At 39.6% G+C, this 23,889-nt stretch overlaps 1 protein-coding gene, 1 long non-coding RNA gene and 1 pseudogene across 4 annotated transcripts in view; 2 read left to right on the top strand and 1 right to left on the bottom strand.

The window, feature by feature from the left end:
* Positions 1-23,889, bottom strand: part of LOC309644464 — a 621,011-nt gene that overhangs the window by 230,368 nt on the left and 366,754 nt on the right. The gene's annotated exons all lie outside the window — the stretch shown is intronic.
* Positions 1-23,889, top strand: part of DOK5 (docking protein 5) — a 150,175-nt gene that overhangs the window by 8,784 nt on the left and 117,502 nt on the right. The window lies entirely within an intron of this gene.
* On the top strand, positions 7,566-16,773 carry LOC309644445 (large ribosomal subunit protein eL21 pseudogene; annotated as a pseudogene). The gene has a single exon. The product of its transcript is annotated as a large ribosomal subunit protein eL21 pseudogene (transcript).

The raw sequence follows: 23,889 nt of genomic DNA, 5'->3' as shown, positions 1-23,889 counted from the left end.
CTTGACTATAACTCCTACAAGTCTAGCTGGGACCCTCCCTCCCTCCTTCCCTTCCTTCCTACCTTCCTTCCTTCCTTCATTGAATTGGTGCATTTTTAGAATAGTCTCGACAATAACTACTACAAATCTTGCTGGGACACTTTCTCTCTCTCTCTTTCTTTCTTTCCTTCCTTCCTTCTTCCCTCCCTCCCTTCCTTGTTTCATTCATAATTGAATTGGTGCATTATTTTTTTCCTTGGCGGACATAGCGTACATTTGGGACCCACACTTCAGTTTGAATCTCAACTTGGCCACTTACTGACTTTGTGGCCTTGGGGAAATTGCTTACTCTTTCCGAAATTTAGCTTCCTCATGTACAAAAATGAGGATAATAACATGCTTCTCATAAAAGATATCAAACTCTTAATCCTGTGCTGACTCACAGTAGAAACTTCATGAAGGTCTGTAATGTTGATTTTTATTTTTTATTGTTAAGAGATTGAGGTGATATTTCTTGTTTGTTGTCTGTAAGAACCATAAACTGGTAGAAATTAATTCACTCGTATCTCAGCAGAAGAGTCACGGCTTTGGTAATGAACAACAGGTAGCACTGTACTTTCCTCTTGCCGTTGACTTTAGCGATTCATTTTTATAACATCGGGTTTATTTAGGAGCCACTGATGAAACACTGTATTAGAAAATACATAGTTGACTATGTTAGCCAAAAATGGCAGACCTTTGATTAAAGATTGACCATCATATTTTTGCTTATGAACTCTAGACGTCTTCCCCAAATGTGAGAATCATGTCTTGAGAGACCATTTTAGGGCAGTAAACCACACTGAATCATAAAATGAGAAAAAGTGCTACTTCTTATTTAACTCAGCTCAAGGAGCTGTCGGCTAGGAGGCCTTTTAATAGAAAACCATACTTAGGTTCAGAGTCTTCAAAAATATCATATTTTATTGTATTCGTTAACATTATATTGTATTACATTTTACATTTACCTTCAAGTGATACTGGTTTTCCATTTAAGATAAGAATATGTAGTTTCCTCTTTAAATAAATTCATTTAATTTAAAAAGCGAAGTTTAAAGATAGATAATTAACACATAGTGCAAGTGTTACAAAGAAGCAGCAAAAACTGTTGGGGTAGGTGGTGGAACTCAGATGCAGCACAAATCCAAATGGTGGGCTGTGCGTGACTGAAGTTGGGGAAACACAGGATGATTGTACTTACCTTTTTAAGTGGGTTTTGTGAAAAATTCTTTACTTGTAGCTGCCGTATGGCTTGATTTCATACAAATATATTAAAAATTGGGTTCTAAGAACAGATTTCCCATGTACTCAATACCATCCTCTAAGGAACTTCCGTCTGATACGACTGTGGGAGTGTGCGTCCCTTCCCACCCCCAACTCCCCCAAACCCACAAACTTGTCTCAATTTGCCTAAGTTTTTATTTTATCTTCCCTTAATTCATTTATACAATGAATACTTTAGTGGTTAATAGAAAGCGAAATTAGGCTATCTTATGAATGGACTACTAACTCAAATTAAAACACTAGCTTGAGTTCAAAGCTTTTACTTACTACAAGTTACACTATTCAGGAAAGCGCTATAGTCTTCAAATGCATTTTATTATCTTAATACCACATATTAACTTAATAAAAGAAAATTATTTCTAAAAAACTTTAAGAAAGCATACCTCTTTGAATCCCCTAGTGAAAGAGTTCATTGACTTTTCATATGAACAATTTCTTCAGATTTCCAGCTTTCCATTTACCAATAGCAGGTATTTTAGCTCATTTGCCAAAGAACCACTTTCTTTTAAAATAAATTTTATTTATTTATTTATTTGGCTGTGTGGGGTCTTTGTTTCTGTGCGAGGGCTTTCTCTAGTTGCGGCGAGCGGGGGCCACTCTTCATCGCGGTGCGCGGGCCTCTCACTGTCGCGGCCTCTCTTGTTGCGGAGCGCAGGCTCAGTAGTTGTGGCTCACGGGCCCAGTTGCTCTGCGGCATGTGAGATCTTCCCAGACCAGGGCTCGAACCCGTGTCCCCTGCATTGGCAGGCAGATTCTCAACCACTGCGCCACCAGGGAAGCCCCCAAAGAACCACTTTTTGAGCCTGGGTTGTATTTCACCAACAGTGACCCCGAATCTAGATGTTATGAAACTAGTCTGGTCTTCAACATCCATTAATTCAGATGGAAAATGTTGTGTGAAGTGTGGTTTGAAGGGAACATTCCCAGGGACTTGGCCCCAGGAGAGGTCTTAGTCCATTTGAATCCATGTTCTCCATTGATGGATGATTTTTCTCTGGCCCTCTCTTGGTATCCGGATTTCAGCTTTGGATTTCCTGCCTGAGGCCAACCTATATGGGTCACCACATCCAAAGTCTTCCCCTCGCATCCCTCTAGAACATTGTTCTTATTTTTGTGCCAGATACATTTTTTCCTTAATTTATTTCTTTGTAGGGTATGTCTTCTCCCACTAGGCTGTAAGTTCTGTGAGACCAAAGACCTTGGCTATCGTATTCACTGCTGTATCCCCAGCTCTTAGCCTATGCTAAATGCTCAATATTTGCTGATTGAATGAATAAATGATTTTCCTGCGGGTCAGAATAATGGAATGAGACATTCACATGTAAGAAGACAAGGAGAAAACTGTGCCTATGTCCCACCTGATTTTGTTGTATATTCTATTTTTGAGTGGTAGGATGTTCTAAGATGTCTCATAATTGCTACTGGTATGTAATCTGCAAATTCAGTACCAGGGAATTCAGCAATTAATGCTCGAGGTTTGAGTCGGCCCCCTTAAAATTAAGTTTTATTTGATGTTTTTTGGAATAGGTGATGTGTGTACTTGGTACAAAATTCAAAGTTACAAAGTTTCTACATTGAACAGTAAGATTCTTTTCATCCTTGTCCCTAGGAATCGTCTAGTTTCCTTCCCCAGAAGCAACCACTGTGAATAGTTTATTCCAGAAGAGTCTATGTATAAAAAGGTTTTTGTGTGTGTGCATGAATGTATGTGTGTACGTGATATATATAATTACATACTCATCTGAGCCGTGCTTTTCTTATTTAGCAACATATCATTGTTTTCAATAATCAGGTAGAATTCCAGTGTACGGGTGTATTTGCTGTATTTGCTTGCTTATTTATCCATTCTTCCTTCTTTCCTTTCTTCCTTTTACTTACTATTAAATATGTGCAGGAAGTAGGAGTTTTTATGTCCATTTTACAGATCAAAAGACTGAGTTAACTGTGATGTTAAATTTTTGTGCAAGTCACACGTGGCAGCGCCTAAGTTTGAGTTCAGGCTGCTTCTCTCTTGTGGAGCATCTGAGTAATTCCTTTTTCCCTGTTACAGACAGTGCTGCAAACCGCCCCCCTCGTCTCATCCCATGATGAGCATATTGGTGAATAGATTCCTAGAAGTGGACTTATTGTCCAAAGCATATTCACATGTAAAATTTTATCAAAGTTGCCTTGGCGGATGTTCCCAGAAATCTATGAACCCACCCCTTTCCTCCCATTTTGCAAAAGTGTGCTTTGAGAGCTGTTTCAAGATTCTGCTAATCCAGCAGGTGAAAAGTGAATCTGTTTTGTACATAGATTTTCTCAAGCATGACGCTGAGTTCTTGGCAATTTTATAATTAGAATCTTTTCAGTTTTGCAGTCTTTTTTCTTTTAGGAATGACATTTACGCAATTTAAAAAGTAGTTATTAAGTAAGGATTTAGAAACACATAAACGATGATTTATTTTCTTAGAACAGCACCTTCCTGGGAAATGCTGTGTCAAAATCTTTGACCTAGAAGATATGATAAATCATATGTTAACTGTGGCTGTGTTTGTTATTTTTATTCTGAAGTTAAAATGATAAAACTGAAAATTTGCTCAACATATATTGGGTAAAAAAATATGTTTATTGAATCAAACAAATGCATAGTAACTAATGTCGCCCAATCAATATATTTATTAACTCACTCAATCTTGTAAGATGCTTCAAGTGGGTCCAGCTGGGAGGAGGGATGATAGACTAGCGTCTCTGCCCATAGTAAATGCTCAATAAACATTTAAGTAAAGGAATAAAACCCTGAAATAACATTTTGCATATTCAGTTATGAAACAGACAGTAGCCCTAGCATCTCACGAGTACATATATTCATAAATCCCAAGAAATTCCAAGAGTTTTGAGGAATTCTATTGGGTGATGTTTGTTGGTAGCCCTTTTGCAGTATCCAAACTGCAGTCCTTGGCACAGGACAAACATGTGGAGACGAGAAACCTGGCTGGAATAAGAATGGCCTGATTTTTGCCCCTGTCCTGCTGCTGGCCCTCTGCTGTGACCAAAGCGCGTCACTGAACTTCTCACACCTCAGCTTCCACTGTGGCAAGATGGAGATACAAATGTCTGGCCTCCCTCTCTTCCCACCTGTCTGCCTCTGAGCCAGAAGCATGATTGTGGATGTGAAGAGCATGCCCAAGCACACACAATATCCCATTTAGTCCCAAATTGGTCTCTGCAGTGCCCTGCTATAGGCCACCTGAGTGGAAAATAGCAGAGAAGACTTTGGATGCCACTGTGCTGCTATGACTTGTGTCAGACCACAAAACAAGAACAGATAACTTGAAAAAAAATTTTTTTTTATGATTTACTTTGGACTTCAAAAGGCAGTGTTGAATTTCTGACAAGAAAGAAAGGAAGGGAGGAAGGAGAAACAGGCCCACACTACCTACAATAAAAGATGGCTTTTGCATATATGAAGTCTTTTTAATTTACTAGTGTTTTACATTACGTGTACATGGTAAAGGAAATGAGGCAAAAAAAGATAGAATGAAGAGGGAAGTTCCCTCCTACGCCAGACTTGTCTCCACTTCCAGGCAGTTCTAGGCAGATTCTTGTATATTTGTATGGAGATATGTAGATGCCTATATATATATATAGGCATATATAAAAATGCATGTGTTTTTGAGTGTGTATAATTTGCTTTGCACATCATATTATTAAGTACTGTTATATACTCTGTCCCTGTTCTTTTTAACTTATGTTGTAGCACTTTTCAGAAAATTTTGTAGATACCCAATATTCACTTATTTGGCTGTTCCATGATTTCTTTAATTCGCTCACACTAATAATGGACATTTTAATATAGTTTCTAATTTTTGCTAATTAAACAATGAAGCAGTAAACATCCTTGTGCATGCACTTATGCATACATGATACTATATTTTTCTAAGATAAATTCTAAAAAGGAAGCTGCTCTTACAAATTTGTACATATTTAGAATTTTGATAAATAGATCTAGTTTTCCTTCAAAGAGGTTATACCAGGTATACTTCCACCGAGAGTGTCCAGAAATATTTGTTTCTGCCAATCCTCACTTGGGGTGTGTTTTAACTCTGTGAGCATGTGTGTGTGTGTGTTTAACTTGGGAAGGATATTCTCCTGCAAGGATGTTCCTTGGCTCAGTCCTCCACTCCCCAAATTTATTCTGCTTACAGCAAACTGATTACCTAGTAATCCAATCCAATCCTATCCTACCTCTACTTTAAAACTCTCTAATGCCTTCTCCTTACACATAAATATTCTGCAATGTACTTAAGACGCTCTGTGTGATCTAGACCCTGCCATATCTCATCCCACCCAAATCAGTTCTCAAATCATTGCGCCCCCAAGTCAGTACTCAAGCCAAACTTGCCTACTTTAGTTCCTCCAGTGGCCAAGCTCTCTTTCCTCTGTTACTGCCCTTACACATGTATTTTCACTGATTAGAAAATTCTTCCTCTTACTTTCTCTACTTTTTCATCCTGAAAATCTCAGCTGGAATGTTATTGATCTGGAGATGCTTTTCCCAGCACCATCCCACATCTAAATGCTGGGAAAAGCCAGTTGCCACATGTGGATCTTTAAATTTAAATTAATTAAAATCAAATAAAATTTAAAAAATTCAGTTCCTTAATGACACTAGCCACTTTCAGGTGCTCAATAGCGACATTCTGTTAGTGACTGCCATGTCGGGCAGCACAGATATAGAATATTTCCATCATTTTTGAGAATTCTGTTGGACAGTGCTGCCTTAATTTCTTCGTAACACTCACGGCTGTTTTAAAGTTATGTGATTGAACATGTTGTTTTGATGGTTTTAGCCTCATTAGTCTGTGAGCCCCACAAGGGTACAGCTTATTCTTGTCTTGCTTCTTGCTTTTTTCTTATAGTAGGGGTTCAATAAGTATTTGTTGAATGACTGAGTGAATTAAAGAATTCCTCCAAGCTCTTAACGTTATTGTTGTGCCTTATTGATCAGCAGGCCTTCTGGGAAGGGGCTGGATGCCGCATGCTTTTACCCAGGTCTCCTTCAACGTTCCAGTTAGATACCTTAGCAGGACCCTGGTTCTTTCACCACCGGCACCATGGAGATTTTTTCTCACTGGGCTTGCCGTTTCAGCATCCATTGGCTAACTGTTGCAAGGCTGACTGGGATTGGGCTGGACCAGTGTCGTGGCACTGTAGTGTGCTCCCAGATCTCCACCCGTCTCTTCCAGGACTGACGGCTTCCGTCCCCCCACTGGCAGTGCTGTGAGTGAGGTAGACAGACGGCTTGCAGCCGCGCCCTGTGCTGATGCTGAAGAGAGCTACCTGACCAAAGCCAAGCCCCTTTCCTGGGGCACAGCCTACACTCATTGACTGCCCCAGTTTGGGACAGCTCTGCAGGCATCCAGGTTCCTGGGTGGAGATGGGTGCATTGCTGAGAGTGCGTCACAGCTGACCTGCATCCTTGACGACCTCCTAGGTGTTGCTTCCAGAGCCCTCCCCACGAAACATTCTGAATGCAAATTTCCTTCTTAGAATCTGCTTCCTGCTAAACCCAACTTGCAGCAACTTGATTTGTAATTGCAAACCTGCAGCCTTGGCTCAGCCTTCCAAAGAGGGAGCCAAGACCTTTTGCAAGAATGTGTTTTGCTTGATTTGCTGGCCCATGGTTTCTCCCTGTATTTTACCCAGTGTTCTCAAAACCGAAATGGTGGGCTTCCCTGGTGGCGCAGTGGTTGAGAATCTGGCTGCCAATGCAGGGGACACGGGTTCGAGCCCTGGTCTGGGAGGATCCTGCGTGCTGCGGAGCAACTAGGCCCGTGAGCCACAACTACTGAGCCTGCGCGTCTGGAGCCTGTGCTCCGCAACAAGAGCGGTCGTGATAGTGAGAGGCCCGCGCACCGCGATGAAGAGTGGCCCCCGCTTGCTGCAACTAGAGAAAGCCCTCGCACAGAAACGAAGACCCAACACAGTCAAAAATAAATAAAAAAAAACAAAAACAAAAAAACAAAACCAAAATGGTTCTTCAGTTTACCTTTCAAAAAATGAAAGTTCAATGGCTCATTTCATTTCTTTTTTTTTTTTAATTATTAATTAATTATTTATTTTTGGCTGCATTGGGTCTCTGTTGCTGCGTGCGGGCTTTCACTAGTTGCGGCGAGCGTGGGCTACTCTTTGTTGTGCACAGGCTTCTCATTGCGGTGGCTTCTCTTGTCACGGAGCACGGGCTCTAGGCACGTGGGCTTCAGTAGTTGCAGCACTCGGGCTCAATAGTTGTGGCTTGTGGGCTCTAGAGCGCAGGCTCAGTAGTTGTGGTGCACAGGCTTAGCTGCTCCGTGGCATGTGGGATCTTCCCGGACCAGGGCTCAAACCCGTGTCCCCTGCGTTGGCAGGCGAATTCTTAACCACTATGCCACCAGGGAAGTCCCATTTCATTTCTTATGTTGTTAAAATGCACCGGTCTCTTCAACAGACTCATCTAATGAATGAATTAGGAAAATACCTCCATTGGTTCATTACACTGAATTTGGACTTGGTAAATTATTAGTATCAACCATGGTTTTCTCTGGGAGGAAGAAGCTCCAAATAAACAGTAGACAAGGTTTATATGCATTTTACTTTAGCTTTTCTTGCTTGAAAGCCCTGATGGCAGTTCTTTTTCCTGAGTACTTGTTTACACCGTCATAAAAGGAGAATTCTGATTATAGCTTCTTGTAGCCAGAGGGAAGGAATATACTTTTGTCTGCGGATTTGATTCTACTTTAATCCTGAAAGGGGCGTAGCCCACTCATGGAGAGGAGACAATCTGATTTTTCTTTAAAACTGTCAATTTCATTGGGCAACTGTGAATTTCTGGAGAACATTTGTAACATAATTGGAGTTCCAGAAGTCATGCTGACTGGCAGATGTTTCAAGATTGATTAAAGATTTAGAAAGAAGTACATTTCCCCAGGCTGCCGGACTACCTTTTAATGAGATTGACAGTTTTACACATGGGATTAAAAAAGTTCTTTATCATACAGAAATAAATTTCTTAAGTTAAATCCGTTTGAGAGAGATGGATACAGGATAAAGTGTGTGTGAAGCAGATTGGACATTTTACTGGTGTTTAACTTTGAAGCTTATTTTATTTTTCAGAGATAGATGAAGTTGGATGTTTCAAAGATGAAAAAATCATTTTGTTAGACTAATTTCTCTAATATTAAAGAAGAGGTCAGCTCCCCACCAGTTAAGGTCATGCAGTCTAGGGAATTTGTAATCGTGATTTTTAGATGGGTATTTAGGCATATGGAGTTAGAAATGAGCAGATTTTCATTTTGTCTTGTAAAGGTTCAAACGGAGAAAGGCATTGGCATGTTAGTTGGAGAAACGACCAACAAGGAGAATATAAGTGTTATTAAAAGAATATTTCTCACTATTCCGTGATCTAGGCATGCAAGTGAAGATTATATTAAATCTAAGGGATAACATATAAAAAGAACAATATCAATTCAAGTTTTGAAACCAGAGGGGAGAGAAAAAGACCAGAATGATTAGACATTCATGGTGCGAAGAGATTTGATATGAACTCGTTTGATCCCTGTATTTTGCTGATGGGGAAACTGAAGCCAGGAGCAATTTCATGACTTCTCCAAGGCTCTGGCCCCTCAGAAATCATATTTTTAAGCTACAATGTGGAATTATCCTGATATATTGTGAAGTGTGCAAAAAAGCAAGTGGCAGAAAAAAAAGAGGGATTTTGGCACAGATGTGTGCACATGAGTATTTCTGCACGGGAGTAGATGAAGGGCGGAATAGTTCTGGTCGTAACTCTTGGAAAGTAAGTGTGCTTTCCTCTAAGAAGTGGGACACTGGAGGTAAAGTGAGGTGGGTGGTCATTTGCTTCTTAAATTTTATGCTTTTTAATTTATTTATCTATCCATTTGTTTGTTTATGCACATTCATACCTTTTGTAGTGCAATAAAAATAGTATCATGACCCTAATTGGGCAGAGATGGAGCATAGCAGTTGGAAGATAAGACTTTTTTTTTAGTGAACTCATTTTACTTAAAATATATTGAAATTCATTCTCTGCATGACAAGGGCATATCCTCATGTATTGTCTTGTCCTGAAAGACATGGTCCAGTAACATCACTGACCTTTTCTCTCCTATATCTCTTGGAACTTGGGAGAGGGACAGATATGTTCATTCATATGTAAAGTCATCACATATGACTTTCACTGTATATTTCTTTTGCAGGAGAGAAAGCTAGGCCACATGACTTTCTGCACCTTAACATAATCATTACGGCTTTGCCAAAAACGCTGTAAGACATCCTCACAATTCTAATGAAATATATTTTCCTGTAGTGATCACTATTAATGTTTTAATTAGGAGCATTGAGAGCTCAGGTTTTCAGCCGCATCTCACGGTCATAAATTGGAGGATTAAGTGGTCTTTTTACATATCATATTAAGTTTATCAAGGGAACAGCAACTCTAGTTTGTCAAGAGAGAAAGATGGTATTTGGATTCTATACTTAAATACGTAAACATGGCAGCTTCATCAGTGAGAGTGTGGTTGGACTGGACAAAGGGGAGAAGAAAGTTGGGTCAGATTTTCAGAACAAATCAAACTGATTTGGAATTTCAATATATCTTGATAATTTGTTCACTTCCAATTTTCTGTGCCATTTTACAAATGTTGATGTCCACTCTATGTAGCAAAATTACATCCAATATTTCAGACCCATGGTCTGGGTGAACCGTTTAATTTGTATAACCCAAGTCCTTTGTTTAGGACAATAATAGAATGCAGGGAAGGAGAGAGAGAATCTTGTCCCTTTGAGCTGGTTTTATAAAGGTTTGTTTCCAAAAGCTATTGAATAGTATTTTTGTAGGTTTTGGCCCTACAGCCAAATAAAGATTTTTCTGTGGAAGCATAATGCCGTCTAATTACCATGTCAGTGTGGTTGGTTGTAATTTGGATGTAGAAATGTAGAAATATTGATAGAAATTATTGTGAGCTCTATGAATCAATATACTGAATTTGGACCTAACAGTAGTAGGACACTTAATAATAACTAGTGCCATTAGGATTTAATAATAGTAGGACACTTAATAATAGTTGGTGCCACTAGGCAAAACATTATATACGTGTACAGGGGAATTAGTTACTACTTGTGATGCCATTTTATAGATGAACAGAGTGAAGGTCAGAACAGTGGCATAGCTTGTTCAAGGTCATGTGGCCGAGCAAGATGAACCTGGAATTGAGCTTGGCATTTCCTTAACTCTTAATTTAACTCTTGGAACAATATTTACTCTCTTTGGAGGGAGAGTGAAGATTCTTAAGTGCCATGCTAGATTTTCTGCATTCATCATCTTTCTGGGTCTCTGTAAGGCACATGTTGTTAGCTTCATTTAAAGTTTCAGGAAACTCAAGATCAAAGAAGTCAGAAGTTGTCCAGAATCACAGAAATGGTCAACGACCAAGCAGAATCTGAACTCCTAGCTGTGGTCCCACCGTCCATGCTAGTCCTGTTATTTATACCAACACGGATGCAGTGAACCCAGAATGTTGGTCCATTTCATCAGGATGTTGTATGGATGAGAAAGTGTGTTGAATCACGCATCACCCGCAGAGACTGCTTCTGGGATCTTCTGCTCCTGCTACAGTTACTATAGTACCGTTGAGTCAGTATTAGTGGAATGATTGTTAAGTGGGAGGAGTCACCACTTCCATTGTCTCTGGCCAGTTTGAAAGGACCTCTCTAGCATTGGTAAAATGAAGGCACAGAGAGATGAAATAATTTACCAAGGTCACACAGACAAGACACCCACATCTGTTTCTATGATTAACCACACTACTTGACTAAATATACAGCATAATGGTCAAATCTGGGTCTGAATTCAGTCTCAAACCTTTAAGATGTACTGACATTGTCCTCATTTTACAGGTGAAGGATTTAGGCTTACAGGGAATGCATAATCTACTCAAGGTTGCCCTACTAGTACCAGGAAAAGCAAGAGGTTCAGACCTATGCCTTTCTCTGCTTAATCTTTACAATACTAATGCAGGTCTCTAGATCCAGTCCTCGTAATTTTAATATTGGTAACAGGACTAGCTAAATGCTTTGAGTTACTACTGTAAGACTGCCTCTTTTAGATATTTTCTTGAACTACTTTTTACCTGATGCTCTGAAAATAAGAAACATGGAAGTTGCTAGTAAGGAAAAGACTAAGAAATGGATTTGAAGGAAACCAAAGTGAATGTCATGCAACTGACTTGAAAACCAATGACAGGAGATTGCAGCTAGGTGTCTGAGCACTCTTTATGAGTTTATTCATTCCTTTAGAAAAGTAGACTAATAGTCTAAAGCTAGGGTTCCATATATAGAATCTTTAGAAGAATTTTAATAACCAAGATCATCTCATTCAATATAGTAAACTAAATTTGAACACTGGACACAAAAAGAATAGGAAAGAGAAAGAGCACATTGATATCAATGAATGTTTTTCCTCTTTTTATTGTTACAGTTTTGCAAGGTTTTCCAATATTTTTCCCAGTAATAAAATTATATAGCCCTTTCGGCCAGAACCGCCATCTTCCAGTAATTCGCCAGAATGACCAACACAAAAGGAAAGAGGAGGGGCACCCGCTATATGTTCTCTAGGCCTTTTAGAAAACATGGAGTTGTTCCTTTGGCCACATACATGCGAATCTACAAGAAGGGTGGTATTGTCGATATCAAGGGAACGGGCACTGTTCAAAAAGGAATGCCCCAGAAATGTTACCATGGCAAAACTGGAAGAGTCTACAGTATTACCCATCGTGCTGTTGGCATCGTTGTAAACAAAACAAGTTAAGGGCAAGATTCTTGCCAAGAGAATTAATGTGCATATCGAGCATATTACGCACTCTAAGAGCCGAGATTGCTTCCTGAAACGGGTGAAGGAAAATGATCAGGAAAAGAAGGAAGCCAAAGAGAAAGGTGCTTGGGTTCAACTGAAGCGCCAGCCTGCTCCACCCACAGAAGCGCACTTCGTGAGAACCAGTGGAAAGGAGCCTGAACTGTTGGAGCCCATTTCCTATGAATTCATGGCCTGATGGGTGTAAAGAAAAGACCTGGAGGATACAAATGTCTCTCTTGAGTAGAAGTGTTGTGTCCCCTCCCCCAAAGAACTATTTAAAGCACATTTTAATTGTGTCCGAATTCAGTGAGTGATGTCTTTACTTTTCAAATTTAGTGGTTTTTCTTCCTGAAGGATGTGAGGTAGTTTGTTGTGCAATATACTCCATTGGTTAATAAACTGCTAGATATTATTTATTAAAAAATTACATAAACCTAATACCCCCATACAAAGTTGTTATTTTAGTATATCTCATTCCATTTTCCCCCCATGCTTCTAAAATTTCACATGGTTGCTATTATTATATATTTACAATGTCATGTCCTGTGTATGTTTTAAAATGTATTGCGTTATACACATTTTCTCAAATAATTACATAATCTTTCAAACCATAATTTTAAAGTCTATGATACTCTGTTGAGTAGGTACATGATTACTTGATAGTTAAAACAGTTAAACTGTTTCAAATTCAAATAATGCCCAGGCCTATAACTTTGACCATGTAAAGGACTGTTCCCTAATAATCAATGTGATTATGAGGCTAGAGAGTTTGAATATTTTTATGACCCTTGATATGCATCGCAAATTAACTTGCCCAAGATCCACAGCAATTTACATTGCTGTCAGCAATGTGTGAAGGGACAAAGTCCAGTTTTTAAGATGAGAAATCTAGCAGCCTGCCACAGATGATGCTGACATTCTATTTGTTTTGCAGTCTTCCCTTCCCTGGTCATAGAACTTGGCTTGGGATCCCGAACTGAGTAATAAAATAAAGTCATACCTGCAGTCCTCAGTGTAAGTTTCCACCCTTAGCATGAAGATATATACAGTATTTTGACTAATGACTTCCATCATTTAGACACTCTGGAAATTCTTTAGCTCAGTTAGGAATTTCATTATAACCAGAGAAAAATTAAATATGCTATTTGCAATGGTGAGCTATGCTGTCTCCAGCCCATTAAGAAACTACTGCCAAATGGGTTCAATGACCATTTTGATTTCATTTGTTCCAAAACTGGAAAGAGGACCCATGATATCTGTTTCTGAATTTTGAGCAAATTTTAGTTCCTCAGCTAATACTCTGAATGCAATTTACTTCTTATACTTGCTGACAGCAGAGGGCATTGGATTTGGTTTTGTGGCTTATGCCCTTTATTAATTATACTCCATCGATAAAGCGATTTACATGTCCTATGAAGCTGGGAAAGTTAATAAAGAAAGAGTGTGTTCTTTCTAGTGAGTTCTGTCCTGAGTGAATGTGCACCTCTGGTAATTCGTGGTATATGCGTGGCTCTATCAGAAACCACATCAGTAATTGAGACCTATTACATCAGTGACCTAATCATTCTTCTAGTTTAAAATATTTAATGAACATACATTCATTTGCGGCTCCATGAATTCAACACATGCATTCACTTATTTAACACCTTTTAATTTAGTGCCTACTATGTGTAAGGCTCAGTTCTCGGTACTAACAGATAAATGGTGAATCAAAGGAAACTGGAAAATATATTAATGATAAATGTACTTATTTAACCCATAATTAATATTACTATAATAATTTTATATATGATATTAAAAATATAATAATATTTTTAATGTTAAATTATATGCTATTTAAAAATTTTATAGGTATTCACAAGGCTCAAAATTCCAGAATTAAAACTAAAAAAAAGTACACATCAAAAATTCTCTCATCCCTTTCCCCAAATTTATCCAAATAGGCAATTAATGTCATAGTTTCTTATGGTTTTTATTTTTTCAGCTGTATTTCAGGCATATATCAACATATACATATATGCATATGTAGATAAGCTTATACATATGTTATTTTGTGTACTCCTTTTTCCCCACATATATGGTGTACATACTATATATATTATTCTGCACCTACCTTGTGTTACTTAATAAATTTGGAAATCTCTCCTCATCATTACTTAAAGATCAGTCTCATTTCTTTTTTTTTTTTCTGGTGCATAGTATCCCATTGTGTTAAATATTCTATTAATTTGGAATTCTTAAGTTTATTATCTCCTTTTTTATTATTATAAATAGTACTGCAAATAAAATTTTTATACATAAGTTTTATTCCTTTAGATCTTTTTTCTTGATAAGTGAAATTGCACATTAAAAGTGGGACAATTTTTCTGGCTGTTGAAAAATGTTTTTCAAATTATAACCTGGAAGTATTGATCCACAGTATGTATGGAATACTATATTTTGTGTAAAAAAGGAGGGAGATAAGGCTGTATATTTACATTTGTGTGTATATGCTAGCATTTGCATAAGAAACTAATGAATGTAGTTGCAAATAGGTGACAGGGACTGGTTCAGGGGATATAAAACAGATAGGGAGGCTAATCAATATATACAACTGAAATCATTTTGAATTTTGAACCATGTGAATGTATCACTTTTAACAATAGTAAAATTTCAATTTTAATTAAAAATAATAAAAATTCAATTTTAACTATAAAGTTAAAAAGTGAAGTGTAATTCTCTGTTATATTGTCATTTTCAATCTATGAATATGAATGGCTTTTTTTTTTTTTTTAATACTGGGGTATCCAAAAACAGTACCATTAAGTGAAATATATCACAAAGTACAGTTGGTCATGGAACTTGTTCATTGATAGGATCTAATTTATAGGTTTGCTGCTTTTATCCCTAACTCTTTTTTTTAAAAAAATGTATTAGATTATAGTTGATTTACAATATTGTGTTACTTTCTGCTGTACAGCAAAGTGAATCAGTTATACATACACATATATCCACTCTTTTTAGATTCTTTTGCCATATAGGTCATTACAGAGTACTGAGTAGAGTTCCCTGTGCTATACAGTAGGTCCTTATTAGTTATCTATTTTATATATAGTAGTGTGTCTATGTCAATCCCAATCTCCCAATTATCCCTTCCCCTCTCCCTCCTGGCCTAACTCTTAAAAAGAAGGGAAAAATAATAGGGTGTTTCCAAATCATCAGTCATTCACACACCCCTTCCACAACCTTTGTCATAGCTATGGACCACTTTTACTGTTATTCACTTACTAGTTTTCCTTTAAAATGAGTTATTTTCTTTATGTGGAGATTTTATAGAACTGCCATTCATGAAGAAAACCAATATCATTTTCCATAAGAGAAGCTATATTAGCGGGGGCTTTATCAGAGAAGCAGAACCACTAGGAGATATTTCATCAGGAATTTATTTTCAGGATTAGTTCTTACAGAATTGTGGGAGCTGGTTTACAGAGTAGGTGTGCCCGATGCTGGAGCCTGACATCAGCAGCGAAGACGGACGTGACGTGGGGGAAACAGAGAGAAACTGGAAGCCATGTGGCTGGGATGGAAGCCTCTGATTGGCAAAGTCTCCAGTCCACCATCTTCAGCAACGAGGGCGTCCTGCAAGGAGGAAATGGGAAGGTGGCACCCATCATCACGGAGCTAGACAGACACTTGGCCCAGGTTTCTGAGGGTCTTAAGGAGGATCTGGCAGGAGCTGAAGAAGCTGCAGTGCAGCTGTTTCCTCACGCCCACCAGGTGAACCTCAGATCTCAGAAACAATGTACATGAGCAGTGCCCTGCGCTGAGCTTCCAAAGTGTAGAAATAATGTGGTGCGGCTTCACTTCCTCCGTCCAGATCTTGTGGTCTACACTAACTCTGACCGGTGGAGGAAAGGCAATTCTTTGAAAAGTTATTTCTCGCTTAACTGGGTTGGCATAATATGAATCCACCAGAAAAGTAAATACAATAAAAGTAAGTGGGGAAGGGGAGGGTGGGACAAATTGGGAGATTAGGTTTGACATAAATACACTACCATGTGTAAAATAGATAGCTAGTGGGAACCTGCTGTATAGCACAGGGAGCTCAGCTCGGTGCCCTGTGACGACCTAGATGGGTGGAATGCGGGGTGGTGGGAGGGAGGTCCAAGAGGGAGGGGATATAAGTATACATATAGCTGATTCACTTCACTGTACAGCAGAAACTAACGCAACGTTGTAAAGCAATTATACTCCAATTAAAAAAAAAAGTAAATACAATAAAAACCAAACAATATTATTGAATTCTAACTAGACACATCACTCCATGAAGGCACTGATCCTGAGGCTTTCTCTTTGTTGAAAAGGAAGATGAGCAAGTTTTAGAGACCTTTTAGAATCATTACTACCAACTGCCTGGAGTGTTCTCCATGACTCATTCAGAAGGATTGAAAAGACAACATGAGTATCTTTCTCACTGTGAGGTTCCATGTTGTTTAGTTCCTTTCCCAATATAATTTCTCCCAATCCTCTCATGATTTAAGGAATACATGGTGGTGAATGGAGATGGTGTCATGCTTTGCCTGCTCTTCTCTCCATTTCTACTTCTTTTTTTTTTTTTTTAAACATTTATTTATTTATTTATTTATGGCTGTGTTGGGTCTTCATTTCTGTGCGAGGGCTCTCTCTAGTTGCGGCAAGCGGGGGCCACTCTTCATCGCGGTGCGCGGGCCTCTCACTATCGCGGCCTCTGTTGTTGCAGAGCACAGGCTCCAGACGCGCAGGCTCAGTAGTTGTGGCTCACGGGCCCAGTTGCTCCGCAGCATGTGGGATCTTCCCAGACCAGGGCTTGAACCCGTGTCCCCTGCATTGGCAGGCAGATTCTCAACCACTGCGCCACCAGGGAAGCCCCTCCATTTCTACTTCTTAAGTGAAGGTAATGGCAACGGGGAGGACAATATGGTAGACAGGAGGGAAAAGAGCAAGGCCAGATGTGATTTTATCATCTGCAGACCCAGCTCACTGAAGCCCTGTCACGCATCAAGGGCAAGGATTGTCTGCATCAAAGCCTTGTTGGCTTTTGAGGTGGTGGGCGAGGAACAAGCACAGCCTGGCTCTGATCTCAGCGGGCTTGGTGGTCTTCCTGGTGCTCAGTGGGGAATGTGGGGTGGCTGAAGAAACCTCACGACTTTGAGTCTCTGAGGCACCTCCTTTGTAAGTGTGGATGGAAGCAGCCACGGGCTGGCTTCTCACTGAGATGCTTCCACTTCTTATTTGTCCCATTGGTGTGTCTCAGGTCTCTCTTGGTTTCCCAGCATCCTTGAATACCCCTCGCCTGACTGCACAGGTTCTAATCGGTTCTGCAGTTGACCAGCTAAGTGATCTTGGGCAAGCCACTTAAAGGTCCTGATAAATTAGGGATATCATACTTTCCAAATCATTGGGCAGTTGTGAGATTTAAATCAGGGGTTGGTAAACAGCGAATCCACGGGGCAAACATGCCCTTTCCTCTTCCCTATTTTTGCAAGTACACTTTTATTGGAGCACTGCCATGCCTGTTTGTTTATCTATCGTCTGTGGCTGCTTTCACCGAGCACAGCAGAGTTGAGTAATTGTGACAGAGAGAGACCTATGGCCCACAGAGCCTAAGATATTTACTGAGGAAGAGCACCGACCCCTCGATTAAATAAGTTCGTACATATAAGTTCAATTCAAATGCTTACTGGCTACTATGTTTAGGTATTGGGCGTACAAGAGGGAAGATACGCAGACAAAGACCTCTACCCTCACAGAGCTTACAGTCTAGAGAAGGTGTCAGACTAAGCATAAAAAAAAGGTGAACTATATGTCAAGTGGTGATCAGTGCTATGAAGAGAAAATCAGGAAAGGGAGAGAAAGAGTGTGTGTGTGTGTGTGTGCATGTGTTTGTGTGTGTGTGTGTGTGTGTGTGTGTATACGGCGTAAGTTGCAATTTTAACTGGGGTGGTCAGGAAAGAAAGAGTATCGTTTATGCAATGAATGGAAGGAGGTGGGGAATGGAGCTGTGTGGACACATGAGGAGGAATGTTCCAGGTGAAGGAACAGCAGGGCAAAAGGACAAAAGCTCTGAGGTAGGAGTGTGTTGGGAGGGTTCTAAGACGAGCAAGGAGGCCAGTGTACCTGAAGCAGAGTGAGTAGCAGGAGAGGGGTAGAAGATAAGGTCAGTGATGTTGGACTTCTTTGGCCAACGCAAGGATGTTGCATTGTGTTCTGAGCATGAGAGAGGGAAGACACTAGACAGTGGCAGGCTGGAGAATGGTGTGCATTGGGTTACATTTTATTTTATTTTTATTTATTTTTTAATTTTTTGGCCACACCGCTTGGCATGTGGGATCCTAGTTCCCCGACTAAGGATCGAACCTGCGTCCCCTGCCTTGGAAGCACAGAGTCTTTCTTAACCGCTGGACCACCAGGGAAGTCCCTGGGTTACATTTTAAAAGCATCACTCTGGCTGTCTGCAGAGGGCGCCAGCAGGAGCCAGGAGTTCATACGGCAGCTGTTGCAGTGCTCTGGGCACTTGGACAAATTTTATAGCTGTGGAGGTGGTGAGAAGCAGTCAGGTTCTGGACCTATTGTAAAAATAACAATAGGAGGATTTCCTAATAGACTAGAAATGCACCGGGGGAAAAAAAGTCAGGGATAACTTCAATACTTTGATTTGGTCAACTGGAAGAATGAGATTATCATTAACTGAAATGTGGGAAAATAGGCGATAGGGCAAGTTTTGGAGCAAAGATTAAGAATTCAGAATTGAACATGTTAATTTTGAGATGTCTATTAGAGACCCAGGTGGGACTATAAATGCTTAGAATAACGCCTGCCACATAGTAATAACCGATAAATGTTAACTGTTATGTATAATATATATAAATTTAATATAAAATTATATATGTATATAAATACCTACTATGTGTCAGCATTAGAGAAAAAACGATTGTGTTCCCATCCCTGTCCTCATGGTGCTGGGTGGGGCGACAGATAAATCCTCGGAGATTATATGTGAGATCACTGGTCTGGGGCATTGCAGCTTTGGGGGAATCACACAGACTCTGCCTGGGCCCAAATCATGATTTCTATGAAATTAGTCACTTGCAGTTTACTTAATCTCTCCATATCCTCATCCTCATCTATAAAATAGAGATATCAACTTTATTTTTTATAATGCATCTAAGTGCTCAGTAAACACTATCTTAGGACAAAAGGTGCTGTAAAATTATTCATTCGTTTCACAAATACTTGTTGAGTATTCACCATGTGCCAGGAGCTTGCATGGCATTGATGGTATAATGTGAATAAGACAGATGAAGACCCCACCTTTAAGGAGATCCTAGGGAGGCTGAGGTGGGGAACAGACAGCAAATAAATGAAAATGGTAGGTCAAGCTAAAAATTACACGGAAAATTTAAAAAATGTATGTTCTAGAGCTACACTGTCCAACAGAAATATAAAGCAAGCCATATATGTGAGCCAGACGTGCAATTTTAAATTTTCTAGAAGGCATGTTGAAAAAGTGCGATGAAACAGGTGCAGTTAACTTTAATAATTTGTTTAATCCAATATATCGAAAATGTTATTTTAACATATAATAAGTATAAAGAAATCAGTAAGACATTTTACATTCTTTTTTCTACTAAGTCTTCAAAATCTGGCATTTGATTTATTAGAGCATATTTCCATTTGGTCTAGTCACATTTCAAGTGCTTGAAAGCTACTTGAGGCCAATGGCTGCTGTGTTGGAGAGCACAGGTCTTTAGAGTGACTGGGTGTCTGCTTTAGATTGAGTGGTCAGGGAAAGCTGAGACCTGTGACAGGAAGGATCAGCCATGCGGAGGTCTGGGGGAAGCCCTTCAGTGTAGAAGACAGAACCAGGCAAAGAGCCTAGGTCGACAATGGGCTTCCTGCGGTAATTGAGAACGGATCAGTGAAGTCAGTGGGGCCAGAGCCCAGAGGACAAAGGGGATAGACGTATGAGGTTGCAGAGCTACATGGGGCCAGATCTTGTAGGAATTCAGAGTCCGTAGTGAGGAGTGTGGATGAATTCTAAGTGTGCTGAGAATCATTGAAAAGGTTTAAGTAAGAAGCGATATGATTAAGCTATCGCTGGCTGCCATGGTGAGAGATGAAAGTGGAATATTAAGAGGCAAGAGTGGAAGTAGAATAGAATGCTCCTGTTGGAGAATGGAAGTCATTGGAGATGTATCTAGTCCAGCTTTGGAAGGTCCAGGATGACTTGGTGGAAGTATGTCATAAAGAGGGCTTGTCCAGGCAAAGTCGGGGATTGTAAGACACAGACAGTGTTTTAGACCCATAGTCTTTGAACTTTTTTGATTACATAATTCATTCAATTAAAAAAAGAAAATCCTAATATTTTAATATTTATTCCTTCTACATGTGTTCTATTTTCAATCCATATACTATGGTATTATATTTTAGAAAAACTTTTCGTATTTATTCCAGACATACATAAGTAAATACAAGTTTTAAAATGTTTTCCTTCACTTCACTGCACTCTGTTTTGGAAATGATTGTTCTAGACAAAGGGAATTGCACAGGCAAAGGCCTGAAGATATAACAAAGCATGAGCCAGGGAATGGCAGTAGCTCAGCACATCTGGAGGGAAGAGTGTAAGTAGGGAGGTGGGTGGGACGACGGTGAGGAAGTGTTCAGAGCTGTTTCTGGAGAGCTGTGCAAGGGCTAGGTCATGAAGAGCTTATATGCTGTGGGAATGATTTTGATAGATAATCTAAATACCTATATGACCGGAGGCTGTTGGTGGGTTTTAAGCTTGAGAGGGTATCTAGCATTTTGGTGAGCACTTTACCTTCATTTTCTCATTTCATTTGTCTTTAACAGGTGCAACGCAAGAGCAAGTGGAAGGGTTTAAAGCAAGGTGGTGACAAGAACATTGATTATTAATTAGAATATTCTCCTTTCTCTCCCCTCTACTTTCTCTAATTAAATTCTGTAAGTTGAACTCATGCTGGTAAAGACCATAGCCTTGATCACAGAGGGAATTTTCATTCCAGGGCAGACTGCATGCCAGCTCACCCTGACCCCTGCCTCCATGGCTGCAGAAGAAAAACGCTGCCTGGGGGCTAATCCAATAAAAACTGTCCAGTTCTACCAAGATGTAGAAATGTCCATCGGAAGCTTTCAGACAAGAGTATGGAAGTTTTTAAAAATACTGATTTACATTTCCTTTTATTTACATTCTTTGCTTACACAAAATTTCCTGGAAATGATTTTACTCTAAGAAGCAGAACTATTCCTTTTCCTTTGCTGGCAGGTTCTCTTTTCTGCCTTCCTTGATGAGGCAGGCTGGTGTGAAAGGGGCTGCTTCTCTATCCACAAATGCTCAGTAATTAACAGTCATACTTTATGCCTAATCCTAAAATATATGTACGTGAAATAACATAACATTTTTAAAAAGTGTATTTTAAACTTTGTACTTGTACAATTTTCAGCTTCTGATTAGAATTAAAGGGAGAATAAGCCCTTTCATGTTAAGTTTCTGGTCATGGCAAAGAGAGGTGTTTTATTGCTAATCTATTTAAACCACAGCCAGAGATGTATACTCAGAAAATCACTTTATCATAATGACTAATTGGAAAAACGGACAATGCTGTTGGAACATTGAGAGAGATAGCATTCGGGCTTTCAAAGTGGGTACAGCATAGGATCCCATGGCCTGGTTTAAGAGAGAACTTTTCTCCTTCCTGATCTGCAGGAATCCAGTTAGCCCATTCCCCTTCTGCTTTGCTCTAGTTCATTTACATTGCCCCAGGTTGTGCTGGATTGAAAGGCTGCCTGGCTTTGTGTGATCCCTGGGCCAGAATTACTCTCCCTGCTGGGCCATTGGGAGCACACTGCTCCTCCCCCCCCACCCCCCAAATTCATCCACTTGATTTCGCTTCTGGGATTCTGGAGTTGAAAGAGCAGCCTGTTGCAATGGGAATGAGCCAGAGGGCAAGGCTGGCTTGATCACCATTGTCTGGCCATGGTGTTCAACGTGACAACACAGAATTAACAGCATTCGTGTCTGAGGATGGTCAGGGCCACCAGACTCCAACAACAACAGCAATGGTAATAGCTACCATTTAATGGGTATTTTCTTTTTCTTTTTTTAAATTGAAGTATAGTTGACTTACAATATTGTATTATCAATAGTTTTGGGTGTACAGCAAAGTGATTCCGTTATATACATATATATTTTTCAGATTATTTTCCATTATAGGTTATTACCAGATATTGAATATAGTTCCCTGTGCTATATAGTAAACCCTTGTTGCTTATCTGTTTTATATATAGTAGTTTGTATCTGTTCCACCCATACTCCTAATTTATCCCTCCCCCCACCTTTCCCCTTCAGTAGTATTCTTTCATATTGAAATCTGCACTTTGCTTTACTATTTCAAAAATGCATACTTTTTTAAAAATACAAATATGCTATGAAGGGTAAACTCTTTCAGTGATATAGACTTGATTTTGGCCTCAGTCTTTGTGTAGTTACTGTAGCCATGGTTCTGGAGAAGGTGATCATAAGAGGATCTACAGCTGGAGGTGGAAGAACAGGATATAAAGTGATAAAGGAGAGAGGAGCAGGAGAGAGCTTTTGTGCAGTGCTGAGCATGTTTCAGAAATTTTGCATCAACTATTTGTTCCTCATAACAAGCCCGTGATGTAGGTTTGTTTCCTAGATGCTGCTGGACATCTAATTGATACTCTCTTCTCCCTCTTATTTACCAACAGACCCCGGGTTGTTTGGGGTCATGGTATACCCAGCTAAAGTAACCAGCTTCTTGGCTGGGGCTCAGTCACTGGATGGGGCTAATGGTAAAACGCTTTAATAAGGGGCAGAGTCAGCTGGCAACTTGTCTCTTACCCTTTTCTCAGGGTGTAACATGGAGATGTTACTGGAGGTTGAGCAGCCACTTTGGGACTATGAGCTGATATACTTGGTTTTCTGTTACATTCAGCTGAGTGCAATTCCCAGTAAGTAGAATAATAGTAATAGGAGTTTATTGAGCTTCAACAGAGTGTGTGCTGTCTGCCAGGCAGTGCGCCAAATGGTTTATATTCATGATTTCATTTACCTTACTTTATGATCCTTACTACAGCCATATAGTTAATGATACTTACAACGATACCCCTATTTTACAAATGAGGAAACTGAAGCTTAGAGATTATAAATTACTTGTCCTTGAGTGATTAAGTGTGAACATAGGTCTGTTCCACAGCAAAGCTTCTGCTCTTAAGAAGATAGGTTGACTTTTTATAATGAGCTTGTGTTAACATTGGCAGGTAAAAGTGAATGAAATAATAAGCTAAAAAAAACAAATACGCAAAAACTCTGCCTCCTAGGGCGTGTTCATAACTATACGTGATTTCAGGAGAAACAGGGGTATCATATATCCCATTTGACAAAGAAAAGAGCAGAGAAGTTAGTTAAATTCTTTTGTCCCAAATCTTAAAACTGGTCAGAATTTGCCTGAAGTCAAGAATGGCTTCCAGAATTTAGGAAATCTAATCCCAGTTCTTACTACCACTTAACTAGTTGTGGGCTAATAAACTAGCAGTGGGAATTAACTGCTCCTTTTCATTGTTCATCATGACCTCTCTATCACTGATGACCTTGTGAGTCTGTCCTTTTCACCTCCATATCAGTGGTAAGCACTTTACTC

The sequence above is a fragment of the Balaenoptera physalus genome, assembly GCF_965194825.1.
Source record: "Balaenoptera physalus genome assembly, chromosome: 16".
NCBI classification, from domain to species: Eukaryota; Metazoa; Chordata; class Mammalia; order Artiodactyla; family Balaenopteridae; genus Balaenoptera; species Balaenoptera physalus.
Note: the sequence above shows the minus strand (reverse complement) of the source record. Positions and strands in the feature narration are given on the sequence as shown.